This window comes from Strix uralensis, chromosome 12 (assembly GCF_047716275.1).
Source record: "Strix uralensis isolate ZFMK-TIS-50842 chromosome 12, bStrUra1, whole genome shotgun sequence".
Classification (NCBI taxonomy): Eukaryota; Metazoa; Chordata; class Aves; order Strigiformes; family Strigidae; genus Strix; species Strix uralensis.
Genome location: NC_133983.1, coordinates 18,798,030 through 18,820,642, shown reverse-complemented (window position 1 = coordinate 18,820,642; position 22,613 = coordinate 18,798,030). Strand labels below are relative to the sequence as shown.

At 44.0% G+C, this 22,613-nt stretch overlaps 1 protein-coding gene across 3 annotated transcripts in view; it reads left to right on the top strand.

Moving 5' to 3' along the window:
• Positions 1 to 22,613, top strand: part of MAF (MAF bZIP transcription factor) — a 192,772-nt gene that overhangs the window by 61,510 nt on the left and 108,649 nt on the right. For 2 of the 3 annotated variants that reach the window (XM_074882176.1, XM_074882174.1), the window contains one exon: positions 969 to 1,761. The exons of the other annotated variant lie outside the window; for it this stretch is intronic. The gene's annotated coding sequence lies outside the window, so the exon portion shown is untranslated. Of the gene's footprint in view, positions 1 to 968; positions 1,762 to 22,613 lie in introns of those variants that run through there. 3 annotated transcript variants of the gene reach the window in all.

Below are 22,613 nucleotides of genomic sequence, written 5' to 3'. Positions count from 1 at the left end.
TTTCCTCTGTCTGAGCGCCTTAATCCAGATCCTGTCGAAGTCAATAGCTGTCTTGCCTTTCAGAAGGATTATGCCCCTAAATAGCTACTTTAGGAAGTGTACTTTGCTTGGTGATAACACAAAGCAGAGGGTGGATGATTAACACCAATTAGGATTATTTACGAGAACCTAGAAAACAATAGGTCCATAAATCATTGTCTTATCAATTGTAGTTCCTCCCGAGTAATTTAGTCATCATTGGGCAAACTGTGTTTCACTGTTCATTAAGTAGAGATCTGCCTGATGTTAGCTGAAGTTTGTGGAAATGTTGAAGGTACAATATGACCTAGTAAAATAGCAGTGTTACAAAAAACTTCTGGTGATTTTCAACAGTTTTTCCCCAGGTATATTTAGTGAATTTAAGGTGACTGACAGTAGCCTTGTTTCTCTTGGGTTACACTTCAGCTCTGTCTAAACTAGTGTCTCAGATTGGAGCCTGGGGTGGTTTTGCAGTAATCCCCTGCTTGTCTCCTTTTGTTGGGCACTAGTCCAGCTGCAGAGCAGCTTCGGTGCACAGATTCCTTCCAGAAGAGACCCAGGAGGGAGCTCTCTCCAAAAGCAAGCCAGGGCTTGGTGGTACATTCAGCTCTGATCCAAGGGGTCAGCCACACCACCAGAAAGTCCTTCAGGGTGTATGTAACCCTGCTTTACAAGAGGAAGGCTGTCAAACTGCCCAGAGCTCCCCTGCCATCTTGAAGTGGTGCTTGTGCTACAGAGAGGGTCAAATGTTTTATGTGACACCCTTTTTGCTGGTGACTGGCAGCTCTTGTGACTGCTGCTCCTCTTCCTTCCACCAAGACTTCTCCTGGTTCATTATCCCTTCTGTTTATTAACTGCCCCATCTTCTATAGCTGTTCCTCCTTGCTGCTGTCCTTTTTTCTTCTACTTTTATCACTTTTTGTGATCCCTTTTCCAATTTCCAACCTTAGTCTCCCAGAAGACCTGGAGTGGTGACAGCTGGATGCAGAGGAGATCACACTGCTTATAAATCTGCACCATGAGGAGGCCAAAAGTTTCTTCAGCAGCAGGAGGTAAGCCAGGACTGCTGGTGGGTGTAAGGAATGGAGAGCAATGCCACATGCATTTGAGAAGATGAAAGCAGCATTCTTGAGGATGGAGACTTTGGGGCAGTATCATGGTCCTGTACAGAAAGCTTGAAGAGATCTTCAGGTGGGAACACACCAGTCAGCCAGCTGCTTATTTGGTTTAGTCCATGGACCTCTGAGGTCTGCACACCAGAGACTGAAAACTCTTGACTTTACCTAAATTTCTTCTTTATGGACTTCTGATGTGATAGGAATGGCACAAAAAAAAAATCAATATATCTGCTTTGCCAGAAGTCTTTCAACCTGCTAACTTTCCCAGGACTACTTCTGCTCAAATTACTGGAACTTAATTACATGAGGCTTAATTTCAGTTGCTTGGCCAGCTTTAAAAACATATATTCAAATTTGAACCACAAGGGCAGAATTTTGGGAGCCTCTTTGTCCTCTCACTTTGTGTTAGTTTAAATGAAGAAACTGTGCCTGTGAATCTCTGCTTTATTACACCTATTCCAAGCCAGTCTCACTTCTGGAGAGACTTCCCAGACTCTCAGTAGTTTAAGGGGGAGAACAAACTGCCCCTTATGTTATAGATTATGTTTCTGAAACTGTGCAAACAATAGATATTTGTCTCCTGCTTATTCATTTTCTTGTAAATAAAATGTATTGAAACTAGAAATGGAGTAACACTGACTTTACACCAGATAAGAATTTGTATTGACATTTGACATGGAAGTGTTGTATTATCTGTACATTTCTCGAGTAGACCTTGCAATGTTTAATTGCAACAAAAAAAAAGAAGGGGAGAGAGAACTAAAGGAGGGGTGTGGAGGAGAGAGAATGTGAAAGGACAGAGATGGGGAATGGTGGAGTTGGAGGATAGCACTGGCTAACAAAGCATTATCTGAGAATTCCTATGATTAGGATTTATTATCTTTCTGACCTCACCATTTCATTATAATCTGCTCCTTAGGTGATAAGTAATAAATGGCCTCCAAATTTTATTGCATTTGCTCACTTTCTTTACAAGATTTTGCATCAGTTTGTTCCCCTCCATAAGATCTTATTTCTGTGTCGTGGTTTAACCCCAGTTGGCAACTAAGCCCCACACAGCTGCTCGCTCACTCCCCTCTGGTGGGATGGGGGAGAAAATTGGAAAAGTAAAAGTGAGAAAAATCATGGGTTGAGATAAAGACAGTTTAATAGGGAAAGCCAAAGCAGAACAAGGAATTCATTCAGCACTTCCCATTGGTGGGCAGGTGCTCAGCCATCCCCAGGAAAGCAGGGCTCCGTCACATGTTAGGGTGACTTGGGAAGACAAACGCCATCACTCTGAACGTCCCCCCCTTCCTCCTCCTTCCCCCAGCTGTATGTGCTGAGCAGGACACCCTGTGGGCTGGGACATCCCTTAGGTCAGCTGGGGTCAGCTGTCCCGGCTGTGTCCCCTCCCAACTTCTTGTGCACCCCCAGCCTCCTCGCTGGTGGGGCGGGGTGAGGAGCAGAAAAGGCCTCGACTCTGTGTAAGCGCTGCTCAGCGATAACAAAAACATCCCTGAATTATCAATGGCGTTTTCAGCACAAATCCAAACCAGTCCCATAGTAGCTACTACAAAAAAAATTAACTCTATCCCAGCCAAAACTAGCACATTCTGTTAAGGCATGAAGACTTTATGTTTCTGCCGGGGTTGATTTGTTCTTCTGGTGTATCAGTGTTGTTATTTAGCTAGCAAGTGTCCCACAGCAATTCATCGAGTAATACTTCCATCTGTCATGTTGGGATGATCAAGAATACATTGCAGCTGATGTGCAATCACTGATGTATATCTGGAGTTGGGCACCCATCTCCAACTCAGCGGATAAAAACTGTCCGAAGAGACAACAAAAGAGGGCTTTTTTTAAACACCCCGACCCGCTAGTGGATTATCCTTAATGTGTTGGCAGCATGCCCCTTCCTTCTGCTGCAGGAATGCTAGCCTGGCTCTGCAGCCCTGTTTTTTTGTGTTACAGCATGCAGAAGAAGTAAAGTGCAAGACTGATTTTTAATAGTTCAAGGCAATTTTTTTCTTCTGCAGCCCAGATCAGCTTATTTACCTCCAAAGAGGTAAGCGTAGTGAGCAGCACCTCTCTTTGGGGAGTGATCTTGCCTCACCAGTGTGGCTGTGCAGGAGAGGGTTCCTTGTAGGACCTGGCTGTTGTTTCTAGGAGCTCAGTGACATATCTTCAAGGACTGAGGGTTCAGCTGCTTCTGCGTGAGAGAGGAGAGGAAATGACCTTCACCCAGCTGAGCAAGGAACAACAGGAAACCCTCACAGTCTGAAGCTCCTGCTGTTTCCCACTCCCTAGAATCCGGCACTCGGGGACCATTTTGATGAACTGTCAGGGGTTTTGTCAGGGTTTAGCTGCTACAAATATATTAGCAAAGTATGTTGATGATTCATGGCAAAATGGTGTATGCTGATTTAAGTGATGGACTAGTCATTCTGTAATGGATTTGAGAATTCCCGATCAGATTGTACTTAGTTTTATCAAGCAGGAAGCTGGCAGGCTGTGTTTTAATCAACTGATAGCATCACTTGGCAATTGGCATCCAGCTAGTGAACAGAGTATTTCTCAAAGACCAGCTCGCTAAGTTGCAAACAGCAACATCCACTCAGATCTTTCAGATTTACCTCCTATTTGTTCTGTTTAGCCTGTTTCTTTCCCAAATGAAACTTTCAGCTGGAAGTGCAGAAAGATGCAGCACATCAGATCCTCTGCTGCTTTTTCACCGATGTTGGAGGGGGACTGGATGAGGCAGAAGACATTTGCTCCATCGTCCAGGAATCTATGTTGAAACAACCTCCTGGATATAACATGAAATTCCAGAACCATGCAAATTCAGGGATTTGATGCTGGCGCACTCACATTGCATAAGTGCGCTAAGTCTATAACGTGGGGCCACACCAGGTGAGACATGGCCTTTTCCCCTTTGAGTTGGGCTATGACCCATTATCTACTTTATCACCAAAGATGTATCCTGTGTTCTGACCTGTGCCGATAGACATCGAGAATGGTTTCCTTTCCTGATAAAACTCATCAGCCTCTTCATTACTTCTGTGAAAGACCAGCTCCCATTGAGCATCTTCACAGAGCAAATCCTCAGGTGCCATAGCTACCTTAAATAATTTCCTACTCAGGATTTTTGTTCTATCACAGTTATTGAGCTGTGCAGCCATCTACACCCATGTAGCTGTACTCAAGCACAGATTCAAACCTGGGGAGCTCGTTTGTTGTGCCTAGCTCCTGTATAGTAGTTACTGTGCTTAGCAACCCACCTCCAATATAAATATATCTGCTACTCTGAAGAGCAGGCTTTGAAAAGCACCAGAAGGGATCACTCCCCCATAAGGATTTTTTCCAACATTGCAGAGCTGTTAGGACTTTCAGAGAAAAATTCTTCTCTCAGTTAAGCTTCCCATCCAGAGAGGTCAAGATTTCACTTCAGGCTGACGAAGCTCTAGTGCAACTTGCTGCAATGGGTGATGAACCCCCATTTAAAAATGGGTTCTGTCTGAACTGCTCTTGAGCCATGCAGACACGGAAGGAGACAGAGCAGCTATCCATGCAGCTGGCTGTAGGGAGCCATCCATGATGCCTTTGCTTGTCGGTCCCATGGCAGTGCATTGGGGAATGTCTCACTGGGCTGCTAGCCAAACTGTATAATCCTGTTGGTTTAAAATTGGTCAAACATTTGGGGCCCTCAGAAGAGGCTGATGATTGAAAGGGTGTAAAATAATCATGCTCCCAAAAAGTAATAAAAATAAAAGTGAGATATAAGGAACAGAGAGGAGTGATTCATTGGGAAATTGAACTCTTGAAATTGTGTTACAAGTCCCGCATGAGGAAGGAGGTGTATGTAAGTATGTAAGGGCCAGATCCTGGTTTGTCCAGATGAGTTGAAGACATGATGAAGATTATCAACCCTGTAATTTAAAGGAAAATTTTAACTTCCATCGTAGATATTGTCTGCTGACCATTACATGAAAATCAGAAAAACCAAAAAAGATCCCTGTCTTCAGTGTTGCATTCACCTGAGCACTTCAGCAGACAATGCCACCCACTGCAAGAGCTGAAGTTAAGGTTTCCAATGCCAGAACCACCAAAAGGACACGTGGAAGCAAAGCTGAAAACAGTCTTCTGTCTTCTTTCCCTGGACTGGAGAGCATATGGTTTCCACAGGGTCATTTTCTGTGTAACATTCCTATTTGTATGTTTTACAGATTAAAATAAAAATGTATCTTGCAAACATATTCAATAAGTCAATTTTAAAGCATATTTGTTAATGGATCTAAGCTTTATCACAGAGCATAAGTAAGTGGGAAAAATCCCCCATCCAGATGTGAAGAGTCTAATCTTGACTTTCTCACTCTTTGGGTTCATTTATTACAATGTTTGCTCACTTTTATAAAAACTCTGCTGATGGAATAATCTAATTTCTGAGAGCATCTCCAGGGACATGAGGCCACATTACAATATCTCACATTATATGTCATTCAGGCAGTATCTCCCAAATCATAAAACCTATGGAAAGGGAATGGCGCTTGAATATCGGATTCCTCATCCTTTTCCTTTTTCTGAGCACTTTTTTTCCAGCCCAGTGTACTCTTCCTCATACTATCTGACCCCATGCAGGCAGGCTGCTCATCTCCACTCTGTAGAGAAACAGGCTGTGACGTATGTCTCTCCTTGCTCTACCTGACTGCCTCATCCTGTCTCACACCACCTTATATATAGATTGGGATTTTCCCTTCTGTCTCTGGGCTTTCATTTATATCACCTCACTATCCATGTTTTGTACCTGTAGGTGCTACTATGTGAACTGATGAACTGGAGCAGGGAACTGATCCCACTGAAATAATATCTGAAGGAAGTCCAAGTTTCAGATTGATAATTTCCCTGGTCTGAATCACTGCATTTCTGTCCAAAAATCTGTGCTAACACAAGGTCAGGATAGGTACGAAGAGACAGGACCTCTCCAGCCAGCATTGGTGCTAACTCATGGGCCTGTTGCACTATCTTATCAATTTTTTTCAACAGTTTCAGAGATTTTGGTAAAGACCTCGAGGGAGGGTTATATGGTCTTAAAACATTTCATTGATCCATACACGTCCATACAGTCAGACAGGGCTTCAATTTTTAAGATTCCTTCCATACTATGATGGAAATTTACTAATTACCATAGAAGCTTGCTTGCAACTTGCTTGAGACACCAGTTTCAATGTAGCAAAGCACTTGCAGCTTGCATAAATCTCAGCATGCAAATCTATGGGGTCCTTTGAGTGAAAATAGATTTTCTAGGAGATGATCCTGTTGCTCTAGATATTATTTTAACATTCATATCTAAGGCCAAGACCTCAATCCCATCTCATACAGTTGACCACAAGGACCATAATCAATTTTATTTTGTATAGTAAATCCATTACAGATTACCACTCCGACTGCATATTTCTTCATGTAGGAATTGTGCACCAAACTATTTGGTCTGATTAATACCAGGTTATTGTGCCTACTAGTGCACGTACAGCACAACCTTGCAACAGGAAAGTAATCCTGGCCTTTTTAAACACTGAGGAGAGCAGAAAAAAGGACAACATCAGGACTAAACCAGTGCTGACAATTTCTTATTTCAATTTATTCAGAAAAAAATCATAATTGAGACTAAAAAAAGAAAGAAAGAAAGAAAAGCCCTCCATGACTTTAAGTGTAAAATCCATTTTAGTAGCAGGAAGCTGTTATATGGTTAGAGCAGTTATTTTTATTGTCTGTCTGGGTATAGTTTTTAACTGCAGGCACAGAATAAATCAATAGTGTCATAAAGCTACTCTCACCCTCTGCCCTTTCTAAAGGGACATTGTTCAGTGTCTGTGCTGGATGTGACACAGACTTCTGCTTTGATGCACAGAATTACGCCTCGACTGATGTGCTAAGGGAGAGTGTGACACATATTTACCTATATCTCTTTGTCCGCATCATCTCAGAGTCACCAGATTAAAAGCAAAATAAAACACAGATACACACACAAATTCAGATAAATTCAGATAAGTTCTTCATCAGAAGAGGGGGGCTATTCTGGTTATTCTCTTGCAAATGATATTTTCAATGAATTTGTCCATTCATAAATCTTCTCAGGTGACATATTTCCAAGACTATCTAAGAAGAGAAAGCATGCAGTGATTCATAAGATAGTTCCCGCAACCTGACTGTAATCTCCTTAATACAGTGAGGAAGGACATAGCAGGATCTGACTGTAGGAAGCTGAAGCTAGATAAAATTGCCCTGGAAGTGTGCCTTTTTAATAGCAAGAGTAGTTAACGGCTGAAACAGTTGGCTTAGGAATGTGGTGGATTTAGCATTACTTTCAGTCTCTAAATCAAGAGTCAGTGTCTTTCTAAAGATATGCAATAGCTTCAGCAGAAGTTATGGCTTTGATGCTGAAATGAGTGGGTGAAGTTCTTCAGCTGTGATACATAGGAAACAAAACCAGATGATTATGATGGTCCTTTTCAGCCTTACTAATCCATTAAATCCTGGTTTGGGGCCTTTCACACGTTGGGGTTTAAAGCAGCCTCTCAGATTTTCCGGATGGTTTCTGCAGGCAATACATGTTCCAGAGCTGGGTCTGATGAACTACATCTAAATGGGTGTCCAGAATTGACACATTTTATAATTTATATATAAATCACTGCTTCTTCACTTTGTCCATTCTGTGCAGTGGGGATTTGCCTTTGCAAAGCAGATATACATCTGAGCCAAAATACACACCACGAGCCACTGGATACTGCAAGAACAGTCACACCTAACATGGACCACGAGGAAGCAAACCTTTATGGATCAAATTCTTAAGAGATTTATTATCAGCAACGCACATTGTCAAGTTAATTCATCGCTCCTCTCCTTGCTTGTGCATTGCAACTTCCCCAGGTTGGCACTTCTGACAAAGGCATGAAAACTGTACTTGTGCTGCATGTGGGAGGTGGAGACAGAGAAAATCTGTGCTCTGTCTGTAGGACTTCGTGCCGAGACAGCTCTATTTTCACATCTAGTCACAAGCCAATCGGTATTACCTCGGTATTTGTTTTGAGGACGGCTCTCAAAAAATGGAATTGGAGTTTAGATTCAGTAAGCTTAAAGAAAGTAACCCCAAAATAATGCAAGTGGTTTCTGAAGGTAGCACCACTCATGTGTAGCTTAGTACTCAGCAGGCAGAGAGACCGCAGGAGTTTGCATGCTCCTTGGTGAGTGTGGAAGTTGTTGACTGTGAATAACATTCATCTGGGTAACCTAATCTTTGTTTTCCTTCTCTCTGCAAAATGCTTAGTGCTGGATTTTGATGTCTATAAATACTGATTTGGATTTCCCTTCCTTCCCTCCCCACGCTCTATTGAAAGCGAAGCCATCTCAGCCCAGTGCTGGTTGCTGACTCCTTCCCTTTTGCGTGAGCTCTGTCGCGTGCAGCCCCTTGGCTTCCCCTCGGATCACTGGCACTTGGGAATGAGAATAACACATGTTGGGGAACAAACAAGACCCCAGTGGGTACAAAAAACAGTTTAGAAAAAAATCCCACATGAACTTCCCGGATTCTTAAACTTTTTCATAAATAGCCAGTGGCTGCCTGAAGAGCAGCAAGCAGCAACAATACTAATAAATTACAGTAAATATCATGCTGCCATAAGTGACAGCAAACCAAACCCACTGCTGTTCAGAAATGAATTGGAGAAAATATTTCTTAATCTCTTTTTGTATTATTCAGCCAACTGTAATGATTTATAATACTCCAAAGAGGTTGCTCTACGGAGTTGTTTCTTAATCATCTGTCTTAGCATCTTGCTATTATCTGCATGTCTCTGTGCTTTGGCGGGGGCTCCAGCACTGCTTGATGTAGGAGTTTCACTGCCAGCTGCTGCTGCCTCGGTACATGGCAGCTGCACACAGGCTGGGGTCGGGGCTGTGCATGCTCACCCTGGGAATAAACTGATTTTATGCAAGGGACCTCTTAGCTTTTCTCTGGGACTCTGCTGCCTTTGGGGACAAATCTACTATTAGGAGGAGATGGTCTGAAATAGGAAAGTTATGCTGAGTGATCACTGAGCGGGGTCAGCCCTGTAACAGTGCCTTGAATTAAGGTGTTGCCCCAGAAGCTGTCTGGTTTGAGCCCATTCAGCTGTAAGTGATCCACGTCCAGCAGACGTGGGGGGCTTTGGTGCTGGTGTGCGTCAGATGGATGCCCTGCAGACAAGTCTGTCGCCCTGTGAGTCTGTGAGCACACTCATTATCAACACAGGAAAATAAAATGGTGGGGGATAAATTAAACTGGGAACACGGTATCAATCGCTGCTGTCTTTGTCAACTTATTACCAAAGATTTATACGTGACGCAGTGAGGACTGCTCAGTGACACATTTTAATTTAATTAAATTTCCTGTTGGATTGATGTCTGATCAATCAATAATGTTAATGTTTTTGCAATTTAGAGATTAAAGCTTGGATGAGCGGATATTGAAATACTCTCACATCCAGCTGCCTGGGAATATCTTCTGCTTCCATTTCTCAGAAAACCTGTTTTGGGTGAGGATGCATCCTGGGGCTTGCCATGTACCTGCACCAAGCCTGAAAGCTTTGCCCCATCCTGGCAGAGGATGAGGGAGCCATGCAGCAGTGTCACTCCTCAGAGAGACAAAATTACATGGAGCTAAGATCTGGGTTTGTGCGAAATCTGTGTAACTGTGTATTTTCTCTCTGATGTTCAATACAGGAGAAAGTTTGAAGAACGGGGCATTTCTGGTGTGATACTTCCCTTTGCTACATGTTCCTTGTTCTGGAAATCAGCAGTGTAGAGGTTGTATCTGGGGTTTTGAATCTAATGGCCACCAAGGCGTCTGTCCTCCACTGGTCCTCTAGTCCCCTCTGGAGCCCACTCACTCCTCTGGCCACTTCGGCCTCTTGCAGCAATGAGTTCCCCAGTTTAACTGCTGCTTTCTAAGCTGCTGTCCAGGGGACAACAGGATCCTGGTCTGGAGCTGAATTTAACATTTCTTGAAGCTCGTTGCCTGCCCAGATTTCTCACAGATGAGCTAATTGTGCTCCACCCTCTTCAGGCTGTGAAGATAAAGAGATGCTGTAGCATGTCCACAGAACCTTTTTTTTCCTCTTACTGCCTTGTTTCATTTAGTGCCTCAAATATTTTAGTAGTGAGGTCAGGAAAGGCTTTAACTTATTCAGGGGAGTTATTCTACACTGACTTTTCCATGAGGCCTTGGGGTCTTACACAGCCCTTTAAAGACTTTTGACTGAAGGGGGGGAAAAAAAAAAAAATCAACATTTTCAAACTTCTAAAAGTGTGAACCCAAATTTTATCTGAGTTGCAGCCATGGTCATAGTCTCAATAAGTCAAACTAATTTGCCAGATCTTAACACCATCAAAACTTGGACGGTGAGAAATCCCAGCCTGGCTCTGAGGTCTGCAGGCTGAGGCAGCCCTCTCTGGTCTCCAGGTCTGCACCATAGCTGGCTCTGTGCTATGCAGGGTGCTTATATGATTGTTGTATTTAGGGTAGCCTTAAAATGCCCAATTTCTTACCCAGCTGTATTTTAAAATCTGTAAAATCTATATGTGTTCTTTCCCTTAAGGTTGCTCTGGTGGCTGTTTGCTGCGTACCTGTCCCGCAGACAACCCCAAAGTAACGCACAGAAGGAAGAAGGGAGAGAGATAGGAAGAAAGCAGGTCGGGGAAAAGAAAGAGCAGCTCATTTTCCACTCTAACACAGGCACCTGAAGGGTACAAGTCAGCAGCTTTTTGATGATACAAGAACTCGGTAACTTAAAACAGGAAGCAAAAGAAATACCACTACCAAATAACTTTGCCTTGACCTCCTCATAAGAGAGTCAATGACTTTAAAGTAAACTGGAATTTCTTGCTGCAATTTATTTGGATGTCAGTTGCTCCTTACCTCATTAGAATAGCAATATTCAGAAATGTACCAAAAGATTTAGGGAGGCTGTAGGATGTAATGAAGCTAATTTGGGGGGGAATGGCAGTTTGCTCTGCAAGAGTCTCCTTTCGTTTTTTGTGGTAAGGGAAGGCTTTACAAATTTGTGTCTCACTAGTGAAATACCCTATACTGCAGAGCTTTTTCCACTGAAATACACCATTTTGTTTCTTCCTCTGTTGTAATCTCCACCAGACCCCCACTACTGTGGGCAAGAGGGCAGCCTGCCCAGGGACTCCACCCATAGCCAGGGTGAGGATGGTTGGCGGGGGCGGGGGTCAGTGCCTGTGCATGTGTGTGTGTGTGTATATGTATGTGGGGAAGGCAGGGGAGAAAGGGGTATTTGTTCCTTGGAACAGACTGAGGGAAGTAGCCTATTGCTAAACTAATGATTTTTATAATAGATCAAACTTTTTACGCTTAAGCCCTGACATATAATGTTCTCTAAGGTGGGTTTTTATAGGCAGGACTGCTGTAAATTGGTCCACCTTGCTGAGACATCATTTGAGAAATAATTTTTATCCTTCCTTCCTTCCTTCCTTCCTTCCTTCCTTCCTTCCTTCCTTCCTTCCTTCCTTCCTTCCTTCCTTCCTTCCTTCCTTCCTTCCTTCCTTCCTTCCTTCCTTCCTTCCTTCCTTCCTTCCTTCCTTCCTTCCTTCCTTCCTTCCTTCCTTCCTTCCTTCCTTCCTTCCTTCCTTCCTTCCTTCCTCCCTCCCTCCCTCCCTCCCTCCCTCCCTCCCTCCCTCCCTTCCTCCCTTCCTTCCTTCCTTCCTCCCTCCCTTCCTTCCTCCCTTCCTTCCTCCCTTCCTTCCTTCCTTCCCTCCCTTCCTCCCTCTCTCTTGCCCCTCTCTCTCAGGCTGCAGTATGGGCTCTGTGGTGCACAGAAGTGTGTGCAGCTCAGCATGGCATGGTGCTGCAGAGGCGGCTGGGGTGAGCAAGTGACCACCTGCTCTGGCATGGGGAAAAGCTCCACGAGACATTGTTAAAATGAGCTGTCCTGAGTATTAGGGATTTGCTGTGCCGTCCTCATAAAAAAGTAAGCTGCTAGATTTTTGATGCATGTTGTTTGCAGCAGCCTGTGCTGCTTGCACCATCTCCCAGCAGCAGCAGCAGCCGGGTTTCAGCTCTGCTGGCTCATGAGTGTGCTGGTTCCAGCTACGCTGTTTCACAGTCAAAAAGCACAATAAGCCCTGAGAAAATGGTGTCCTGGGGAGCAACCCAAGCTTTCGCCACGTTTGACTGTTGAGTGTTTGTGATCTAGAATTCCCTTTGTTGTTCAACATGTCACCTTGCTCACTGGGGCACGCTGGATTAGGCCCTGGACAGTTTGTTAGTTTGGGGGGGTTTAACCTGCAAGGAAGCTGGGAGTACAGAGCAAAGCCACGCTGTAAGTCCCACGATCTTGATCCTGCAATGAAATTAATTTAGACAGCATCACGAGACTGCTTTTTAGAGTTCATCTTACCCTGAAGAGTAAATTCCTATAGGAAAGTAATTTATGATCTGGGAGGGCTGTTACTTACAAGCTAGTAAAATAACTTTAGCTGGACTTTTACTACCTTGAGCAGCACGCATCCATGCTGAAGCCAGGAATGAACCTTTTCTTGCTAGCTGTGATACAGCATGATCTATAATGGAGCCACATGGTTTTCTGGCTTGCATTAATCTTGTTTCCATGCAGTGTGTTTAAAAAGAAATAACTGATTTCTACTTACAGTGTTTACAGTCAAGTCACGTTGTTTCAGCAACTGCATGAGCTTTCAGTAATTTATGTATGTGTAGGATCAGGGTGGTTTCTAGTGTAACTTGGGCACCCTGCTTGAGATTTGTTCCCTCAACTTTAGCCGTCCAGAAATTAGCCATCTCCTCCATGTCAATCATGCAGGATCCCTCCATCTTTGGGTGGGCTAATCACCCTTTCAAGGTAGTTTATTCTCCTTGTTGATGGCAAGTGAAGTTGGACTTGATGCTTAGTCTTTAGATCATTAAAAAATGTCATCATAAGTGTAATGTATTGTAACCATCACAGTTTTTCTGCACCCTTCACTGCAAAGTGACTCCTGCCTGACTGTGCCTCAGGCACTGAGTACTGTCAGGTATCAGCTTCTGCATAGAAACCAGCTCAGTCCAACAGGTGGCTGATTCTGGATCTCACATTTTCCCCAAGTAATTAAAACCAGAGAAGCACAGAAACATGGGCCCAAACTTCCTATAAGAATGATGTAAATAAAAAATTCTTAAGCCCTTGCTGGTGCCACTCTGATAGCAGAGCAGAATCAGGCCCATTTCATCCCTTGTAAAGCATCCCTCAGGGATGCTGAGCAAGCCTTAGCTGCAATTTTCTGTTTAAATTGGGTCTTTCTAACCTTTAGAGGAAGAAAGATCCTTTACCCTTTACCATATTCAGCATGAGAGGAGATCTTCTGCAGTACAAATATTCGAGTATGTCCCAGTCAGCAAATTAGAATCCAGATTATTTCTTTTATACCATTACTTACCACCTCTGTTTCAGGCCACAATGTGTGTGGGGGAGTATACAGCAACATTTAGCACTTTAATGCTAGCCACAAGTAGCCAAAGCCACTGACTTTTTTGTTACACACAGGGCAAACCAAGTCAAAGTCCTTTGCAACTGTCTAGTCTGAAGGAAAAGCACATGTTTTTAACCTTTATGTTCAGGAGCTGCTAGTTGTGTCCTGAAAGTCATTGAATTTGTGATTATACCCTCAAAACTAAAGTTTTGAGGAGCTGCATGCCCTTCTGCTGCCATGCTGCCTGCCAAGGCCTGCATTAGTCTGTGAGCACTTTTTGCTCATTATGCTTTCAAAATCTGGGTCAGATAAAAGCAAAAAATGAACCTCTGGAGAAAGTCCCAGCAAAGTGGTCTTCAAGTCCTGTTGACAAATGTTCAAAAGATGAAAGCTTGGTGGTTAGGTTCAGACCAGGAACCTCAAAAAGTGATATGGATGATGGAGAAAAATGTCTAGTTTATCTAAGGGAAAAAAATGCTCCAGTTTCTACACTGGTGCAAGAGACCTGGACTTGCTAGGTGGAAGGGAAGTAAAGAAGAGTAGAGATATGTGGGTTGCACTTTCCATGTATATTTTTAATTATGGCACATCTATCATTCTTAGCACTGCCTTGAGCAAAGAAAGATAAAACAACAAAAGCAATAGCAAGATTTCCACACATGTAGCCAGCCTCAAAATCAATGGGAGTTCGGTATCTAAATACCTTTAAAAACCTGACCACCAGTTCCCCGAGGCCCCCCGTGAATATCACAGCCTTAAATCCTGGTGGACATACTGATGTTGCTCAGCCCATGGAAGGCAGGGGATTGCATTCAGGACAGCATTTGGTTTGTTATGTGAAGGGCTGAAAAAATGTTCCCTTTAAGGTTGGCTGGCTTAAAGCTGCACACTTATTCTTCAGCATGTCTTTGGTTACAGGTAGCATTTGACTGTGTACCAGCAGTCAGTGAGAGGAATTTGGTGACTGTCCACAAATGCATTTTAGTAAATGTTCATTACCCCTCCTACGTTTAAAAATTTTATGGGGGAAAATGCAAACCTTCACTAACTCTTGGTAGCAGAGGAGGAACAAAAGATGTTTACACTTACTCTTTTGCATACAAATAGAACCAATAAATACTCAGGCAAATTAAAAAACAGTTTCCATCGAAGATGAGGAAATCTGCTGAGGTCGTGTCATGCAGTGGATGTGAATCAGAAATCTCACCGTGCCTCCCTTTCCATCCTGCCGAGCTGGCACCATGGCTGTGTCTGTCTTGCTGCTGCACACAAGAGGTAGCTCACCCAAGGTTAGGTTACACGAGTGACTTGCTTAGCCAAGGTGACTCCTCTCATCTGTTACATATCATAGGGTTATAAATAACAGAGCAACCTCCGTTTGATCAGGCGGAGCATGCTGACAGCCCCCTCCCTCCTTTGGGATGCTGAAACAATTACACGTGGGAGGAAGCCAGCAAGCGCTTGCATCTTTACTGCAAGCAGAAGATTGGGTTGGTCTTTGCTCCTCTTTAATTAGAGTTTATTGGTAAAGCAACCCCATTTTTCTGCTCCTGGAAAATCTGGGCTGTCAAGGCCTAATTCCTTGGGCCTATCAAGTGTGAGATATGTTTACCAAGTCCCTTCAGGATTAGCTGGGTTGCTATCAAAACCGAGGAGTATATTTCTATCAATGAAAACCACTATGACAAGGTCTGTCCCCTGAGACAAACGGCCTGTTCCATGGAGGCTTTAAATAGGAGCAATAATGGTAGTGAGCAGCACTGAGTTGAATAATTAGATTGTTCTTCATAAATCCTCGAGTGAAGACTTCCAAGCAGGTCCATTATGTGTGTCATATGTTAGCACTGAGCTTTATGTGGTGTGGACACAGCTCTGCGCCGGGCTGTGGTGATGGGTGAGTAAATCACCAAAGATTGGGACAGGAGGAGTACAGCTCCTTCCCCTCCTGTCTTTTCCCTCACAGAGATCATCTGCTCTGAACTGCAAACACCCGTATTATTTATTTTATTGCTCAAAGAGTTTTGAGAGAACTAACTGGAGTAATCTCTGAATATTTATGTTTTGTTTGTTTATATTCAGAGACTGGAAAACACACATATTTTGTTCACGTCCCCAGACTGGTTCATTTACTTATTCACTTAAAACATCCTTGCAGATCCATTGAGAGATAACTTCTTCCTCAGAGGGATGCAGTTGTATAATAGCAGCTCAGTATTATCTCCACATATCCTTCGTGGGATTTCCTCTTTTAACTGAGAACTGATCTTTTAATTTTAAAAAAATCTCTCTTCTTCCTCCCCTTTCAATTACTCAGGTTTACTCTTTCCTGCTCTATGTGTCAGTTACAGAAAGAAATCTCAGATGAGCAAATATCATTTAACCCTAGCCCTGATTGGTAATTTTTGACCATTTTGGAGGAAATGCTGCTGGAAGGCAGCAGTGTTTGCAGGCAGGGACATATACCCACCCGATGCACAATGTGTGTGCATGCTCAGGCAAGCACTTCTGCTAGACCCAGATGCACTCCATTCGCTTAGAAACACGTTTGTCAGACCTGGTTAAACAATGCTGGTAAAAAGAACAAGAAATCACGTTATTCCCCTGAGAACAGTGGATACACCTAACTATTTTGTCTGCCAGTAAGAATCTCGTGTCACTGTAAGGTTTATAGGAGCTGACTGGCAAAGGATGCCCTGATGATAAATAAAACACCCCTATCCCATGCCTCTATGCATCTGAGCAGTTGCAATGCCCTTTCCAGTTACCTTGGCTATGAAGATGTGGCATCTGCCTTTGGACCAGGCTCTTTGTTATACATAGCTGATGGGGTCCCACAAGGGAAGGGACACATCATACAATAGGGCATACAAGCACCAGCCATGAGCCAGCTTTTGATAAAGCTCATGGCCTGCCGTCAGACTCTTCAGCTTGCACACAAGCATTAGGACGAGGACTGGGCTTGCTGTGATCCACCGGCTCTGCCGTGACCCACTGTGCTCTGGTACCGACAGCCTTGCTGCCAGGTCATCCCTCACTTGTCCCTGATGGAAAAAGTTATCCAGTGTCGAAACACTGCCAGGATAAACAGTGTTAAACATTTTACAAGGCAATTCAGTTAATAATCATCAGGGTAATAGAAAAATATTATCCATATTCATTTAAAGGTGTGCTGTGCTTTCCTTTACAGTTAACTTAAGAAACTTCTTGCCAGGCTATGAAAATAAGGTGACTGTGAGAATTTTTAAAGGCACATTCCTCCTTGCATCATAAGAGCATGAATTCCAGGAATTTCCTATCTGTAAGAAGTTTGCATTCCTGGGATGAAGTGCTCGCACCCTTGAACAGAGACTTCCCTGATGCTGCAGCAGAAGTCAGCCCCACTCCTTTCTGCTCTGCTTGGGCAGCCGGAGGCGGGTTGCAGAGTTTCTTAGCTTGACCCCAAGCTGCGAATGCTGAGCACAGCCTAGAGTAAGGCCACATCCATCCGAAGGTGATTTTTGGTGTGATGCCTGGGAATTTACACATGACCTTGTTTCCTAAGATCTGGCCTTTCTTTAGGCTTGTTCTGCTTTGAGCTGAGCTGCCTGCAGGCAGGCAGGCTTTGTGCCTGTCAGGCAGAGCCAGCAGTGAGGATGTCTTCCAACGAATTTGTCCGTATCTAGTCTGAGAGGGGACCAAGTGGCATTTGGCCCTCAGGCACAGTAGTAATTCAGTAATTCAGGTGATAACCACAGTTTTGTAAATTGATTCATTAGATGAGAGTCCACCTGTTATCTCAAAACCAAAAAAACCCCAGTTTGAGATATTTTAATGTTGCAAGTTCTGACCTGTAAGTGGTTAGGAGAGGAGACATCGAGCAGAGCTCTGGGCAGATCTGGGGACTCCTGTCCCACCAGAGACAGGTCAGAGCACACAGTCAAATCCAAGAATCCTGCTCCAAAAGCAACTTGTGTTCTATAAAAGTGGAGTTAGGTCTTCTTAACAGGGTCCAGGCAGGTAAAACTGGTCCCAGTTTGGAGACGGGACTGAGTCATCAGCCCCACTCCTTGTTGCACCCTTTGCTTCTGGCGGAGAGCTGCTGATCTGTAATGTAGCTGGACTGAGGCACCCAGGACACTCAAAGGAAATGGGAAATGTGTCTGTGGACATTAGATGATTCAGGGTTTGCTGGCAGCTGAACAGAAGTTTTCTGGATTTCAATTTTGAACTTGGGCAGCTTTATCCACCCTGTTCCCACAGCGGGCACCTCCGTCCTCTTATGAGCCTGGCCTTAGTGCTACGTTAGCACATGGCACTAACGACACTTGCCTGCCTCAGAGGCATGCTGAGGAGTCAAACACAGTCCCAAAATCATGGCACTTCAGTCACAGGACCATGCAAGAGCCTCAGATACATCGATTTTATCTTCCAGAAGGTAAGGTTCAATGTTCAAAAGGTTCTGGGAAGTACCTGCCTAAGCCAAAAGCTGGTTCACCACATCTGATTTCACTCTTGCTCCATGCATCTGCTGGCTGGTCTGATGCCAGGCTCCTTCCCAGGGCTAATATCCCTTGTGAAAATAAAGGCAGTGGTTTTTTCATGCATCAAAACCCCCCTCTCTTAAGATCAGGAAATATTTGCTGCAAAAACACAAGGTGTTCTTTGCTCTCCAAAGATTACTTTATAAGCCTAAAATACATCAGGCCCCAAAATGTTTGTAGATTGTCTGAATTTCCTAAAGTAGGTTTAATAAATAAAGACTCAAGACTGAAAACACTGTCTGTTTGCAGTAGGATTTCTCATTACATTTCATGCCTATTTCAGCTTTATAAGGATATGCTGGTTTAACTCCTTTCTGATGCTGCTTCTTAATACAACCAGATTTCCTAGATTAGTAAAGGCATATGAAACAAAAACCTGGAATTAGATTTTCAGCAAGTCTGTTATTTGTACTAGATAATAGTTAGACATTAAATCAAGACAAAAGAAATTCACTGCCACAATAACAAATCCATTTTAAAATCAATTTTCAAAGCAATCAAATCACCACAGAAACCCAATGACAAATATTTATGTAGTAACTTTCACCCCAAGGAATCCAGAACCTCCAAAAAGATCAGTGTGGGAGGTGGTTCTGGGGTGAAGATCCCAGTGAGTGACACTGGGGTTTCAGAGCAGCCCCGACAAGGTCGCTCGAACAAACTTGCCTTCATCTAAAAGATTCCTGGTATCACAAGTAAATGCAAGTTATGTTTCCAGTCGGACTGCTGTGCCCATGGTCAGTACGCACGTGAATGAGAGGTGAACTTTACCTCTCTTTGCAAAGGGCCAAATAACAAAAAAAAGAGGCAGTTTCCCCTTTTAAGGGTGTAAACAGGATGAAAGTGCTGCTTCAGCCTGAAGTTGTCTTGCTGTGTGAGGCTGGTCTGCGCTCTGGGTGCACAATCAGAATAGTTTTGCAAGTGGATTTTTCCAGTCCTTTGAAAAACACCAATATTTTTACTAAATATTAATGGAAGCTTGACTTGAAGTCAGCTCAAGCTGCAGAACAGTGCTTATAATAATGATTTATGTATTAAATGCAGCTGATCTGTTATTTTTATTATCTTGATGTGTTTTTGATGTTCAGTTTTCATAAGAACAGCAGCCAAGTGGCACTGAAACCAGCTTTGAACATGTGCATGTGTGCATGCCTTAACAAACACGACTCATGTATGATGTTTTAGTCAGGGCTCTGAATAATCGGGCGTAAGTAATAAGCAGTGCTTCGTGGGATGTCACTCCATGGGTTCCAATATGACAGAATCATCTGTAGTCAGGAAGCTTCTGATGAGGTTTTGTGTATTATCTGCAGGAACTTTTCTGTCTTATCTGTGGAAAATTGATCCATGCAGTCTCTTTAGAGACCCACATCAAATATTAATTTTGCCTGTTTGATGTAATTAGCAGGTGTGATTAATCAATTAATCAATCTGCAATTCCTATCTGTGCCACAAACAGCTTGCTGTGCTGCAGGGGGATACTGTGAGCAGTGATCCCAAACACCTGTCCACTCCCCAACCCCACATCAAGGTCTGCAGCCACCGAGGTCTGGTGCTACCAGTGCCTCTTGCAGCCCAAAGTCCCTGGAGAGCACAACAGCATTGGCAAAGCCTTCGGATGGGGACCTTGCTGGCCCCATCCCCTGCAGAACTGGGATAGCAGTGCTGGCTTGCCTTGCCGTGGGGCTGGGGGGCAGAAGGATGTTCCTAGGCGAGGGGTGCAGTGGCCCCAGTGGGTCCCCTGGGTCCTTGCTGTGCAAATGGGCTGAGAGGCCTGGGCTGTGCTGGTCTCTTCTGCAGCCTGTAGCTCCAGGCAATGCCTCTGCCTGGAGGGGACACAACAGAAAAGAGCTGCCAAAAGTGGATGAACTTTTTTATGGCAGGCTCTTGGTGACCTTCGCAGGCTGATTTTGCTGGTCTGAGGGATGCAGGTAGGTCATGTGAAGTTCAAGTAGACCTGAAGTTCTTTAAACACTTAGAAATGCCAGACTTTGCAACTTTTGCTGAGTGGGCAGCAGACAAAATCCTAGTCCCATACTCAGGGACTTGATGACTTCTAAAATTTAGCTCCAGAAGTGGTGCTGGATTTCATGGAGAGTGGGGAGTCTGGATCATGTTGCATGAGGAAATGAGCACCCTTGGGTGTTCCCATTCCCTGGAGCACTTATTTGGGGGCAGTGGGAGGCATATGAACACTGATATTACAGGCAAAGCAGGGAGACATGTCCCTGTACTAAATTGCCAGGTATGAGACTTTGCATTTCCCGGTGGCAAGGACTCGGTGGAGCAGCATGGCAGGACCTTGGGCTTTGATCTAGCCTGGGGCAGGGGATTGAACCCATGCAGGTACAGGAGCCTTCAGTGCAGGATGGGCATTTTCAGAGGGTCCAGAGTTTGTGGAGGACATGCTGAGGGACATTACCACAGGTTCCAGCTTGCATGGGGTTTCTTCCAACGCTGTGATAGCATGTGCTCTGCTTTTTAGTAAAAGTGGCTTGAGCAAGGTTCTGGGTTACACAGCTGAAGTCTGTCTGGGTCCTTTCTGAACCACTGCCCCTTTTTCGGTGTCATATTCTGGACCATCTCTACCCTGTCCTGCCTGTTGTTCTCTGCTTTCCCCCTGCTATTGGGAGTCCTCTTATCTTGCACCTTGCCCACCATCACCCTGGAGAACCTGGACCAAACTACACACCTGTCAAGGTAAAGTATGAATGTAATCCAGGAGTAACCATGTTGATACTGTGTGCTGATAGCCCCTGGGTCTGCCTTAAATCCTTTTCCTGTTCTGTGATCTTTTAGTTCAGTAAACCCCATTGTCATAATATATATCCCTCTGGCCAACCTGACCTTACCCTGGCCTAGGGTGAGGTGCTTTTTTTTCATTTATTGGGCTCATTGGGCCTCATTTCATTCCGGTGCACTGTATGCTTTGCTGACCTAGGAAGATTTGATGTTCCACAAAGGCAAATGCCCCCCAGAAGATGAACCGGTCTTGGTTTCGTTGTGATTTTTGGATTAGAACCACCCAGGGTAGCACTTTCCTCAGAATAGTTTTTCTACAGAGTAAAAAGTATGAGTCTCCATCTGATGCCTTGAACTGTCATCATAATAACCTCAGATATAGCTGTCTTCACCACATCACCGTCCTCCTCTCTGACCCATAAAGTTTTACCATTACAACCTGCCCTTAATCACCTAACCATTTCCTTAGTCTTTCAAGGACAATGGTTTTTATGCCATACTTGCTAACCTTATGTATTAGTCTACCATCCCGGGCTGCGTTTAAATGACTTTTCTGAAATCTATGTGGATTAGCTCCACTGCTTTGCTCCTGCCTGTTTTTCACGTTAGCTCCTAAAACAAATTCTGCCAGATTTGTCAGACAAGATTTACCCTTTATGGATCTGGGCAGATACATTTTTATCAGTTCATATTTCTCCAGATGTTGGGTGATCTCATCCCTCCTAACATCTCTAAAATCTTGCCTCTGATTAAAAAAAAAATCACATTCTGCAGGTTCGGGGCCAGATTCTCAGCTGGTGGGAGTGAGTGTGTGTGTGGGTGAGTGCATCGGTTTTTATGAACGTTCGTATCGGCTGATAATCTACTGCAAATATGTCTTGGTTTCTGCCTATCTCTTCTCATAAATGCTCAAAGATCTTTGCTTTATATCAGTTTCTCTTTACCTCTTTTTATCTCCAAGAAACTACTCAAAACCTCTGTTATTTGGGTACTTAATCTCTCCTGTTCCATTAGAAGCATGGGCTAAGAGTAGGCCCTCTGCACTCAGCTGGGCCTCCTTCTCCACGGTATGAGTTTTCTTTGGTGATTATTCAAGCTCTCAACTCTTCCCTGCTTGGCTGTCACAGGGAAGTTTGCTTCTGTGTCTGTCATCTCACCTCCAGGTTCCCCCAGGAGTGCCAGCCAGGGGAAATAATTTAATTTTCCTCATTTCAGTCCCTCTCCCTGTGTTATTAAGCTCTCTTGACCACTGCTCAGTGGTCCAGTGGCCTCCCTGTTAATCTTGTCTCCTTTACCTGTTTAAAAGAACTCTTATTGTTTTTGTTCACCCCATGGCCAATTCTTCTCTTGTCATATTTGGTTTCCTAATCAGATTTTTACATCTTTTCAGCTTTGCTTTATAATCCCTTTCATCCCTTTAATATTTGCCTTCTTACCCATGTCACCTGCCTCTTTCCTCTCTCTCCGATAGCTTTTATGACTTCCTCAGTCATCAGCCTTCATCGGAAACAGCGCTCGCCCATCCCTGCTTGACAGAGATCACTGTTTCCAAGTGCTTCACTCATTTCCTGAGTATGAGTTGCTGTATGTAAACGAGGGCTCAGTGAGTAGGCACCAGTGCCTCTTATATTGACTTTTATTTCTTTCTCGCTGCTGTTTGCTCGTGAGCAAATGGCAGTATTCTCACATGAACTCATCGCTCCAATTTGCTTCT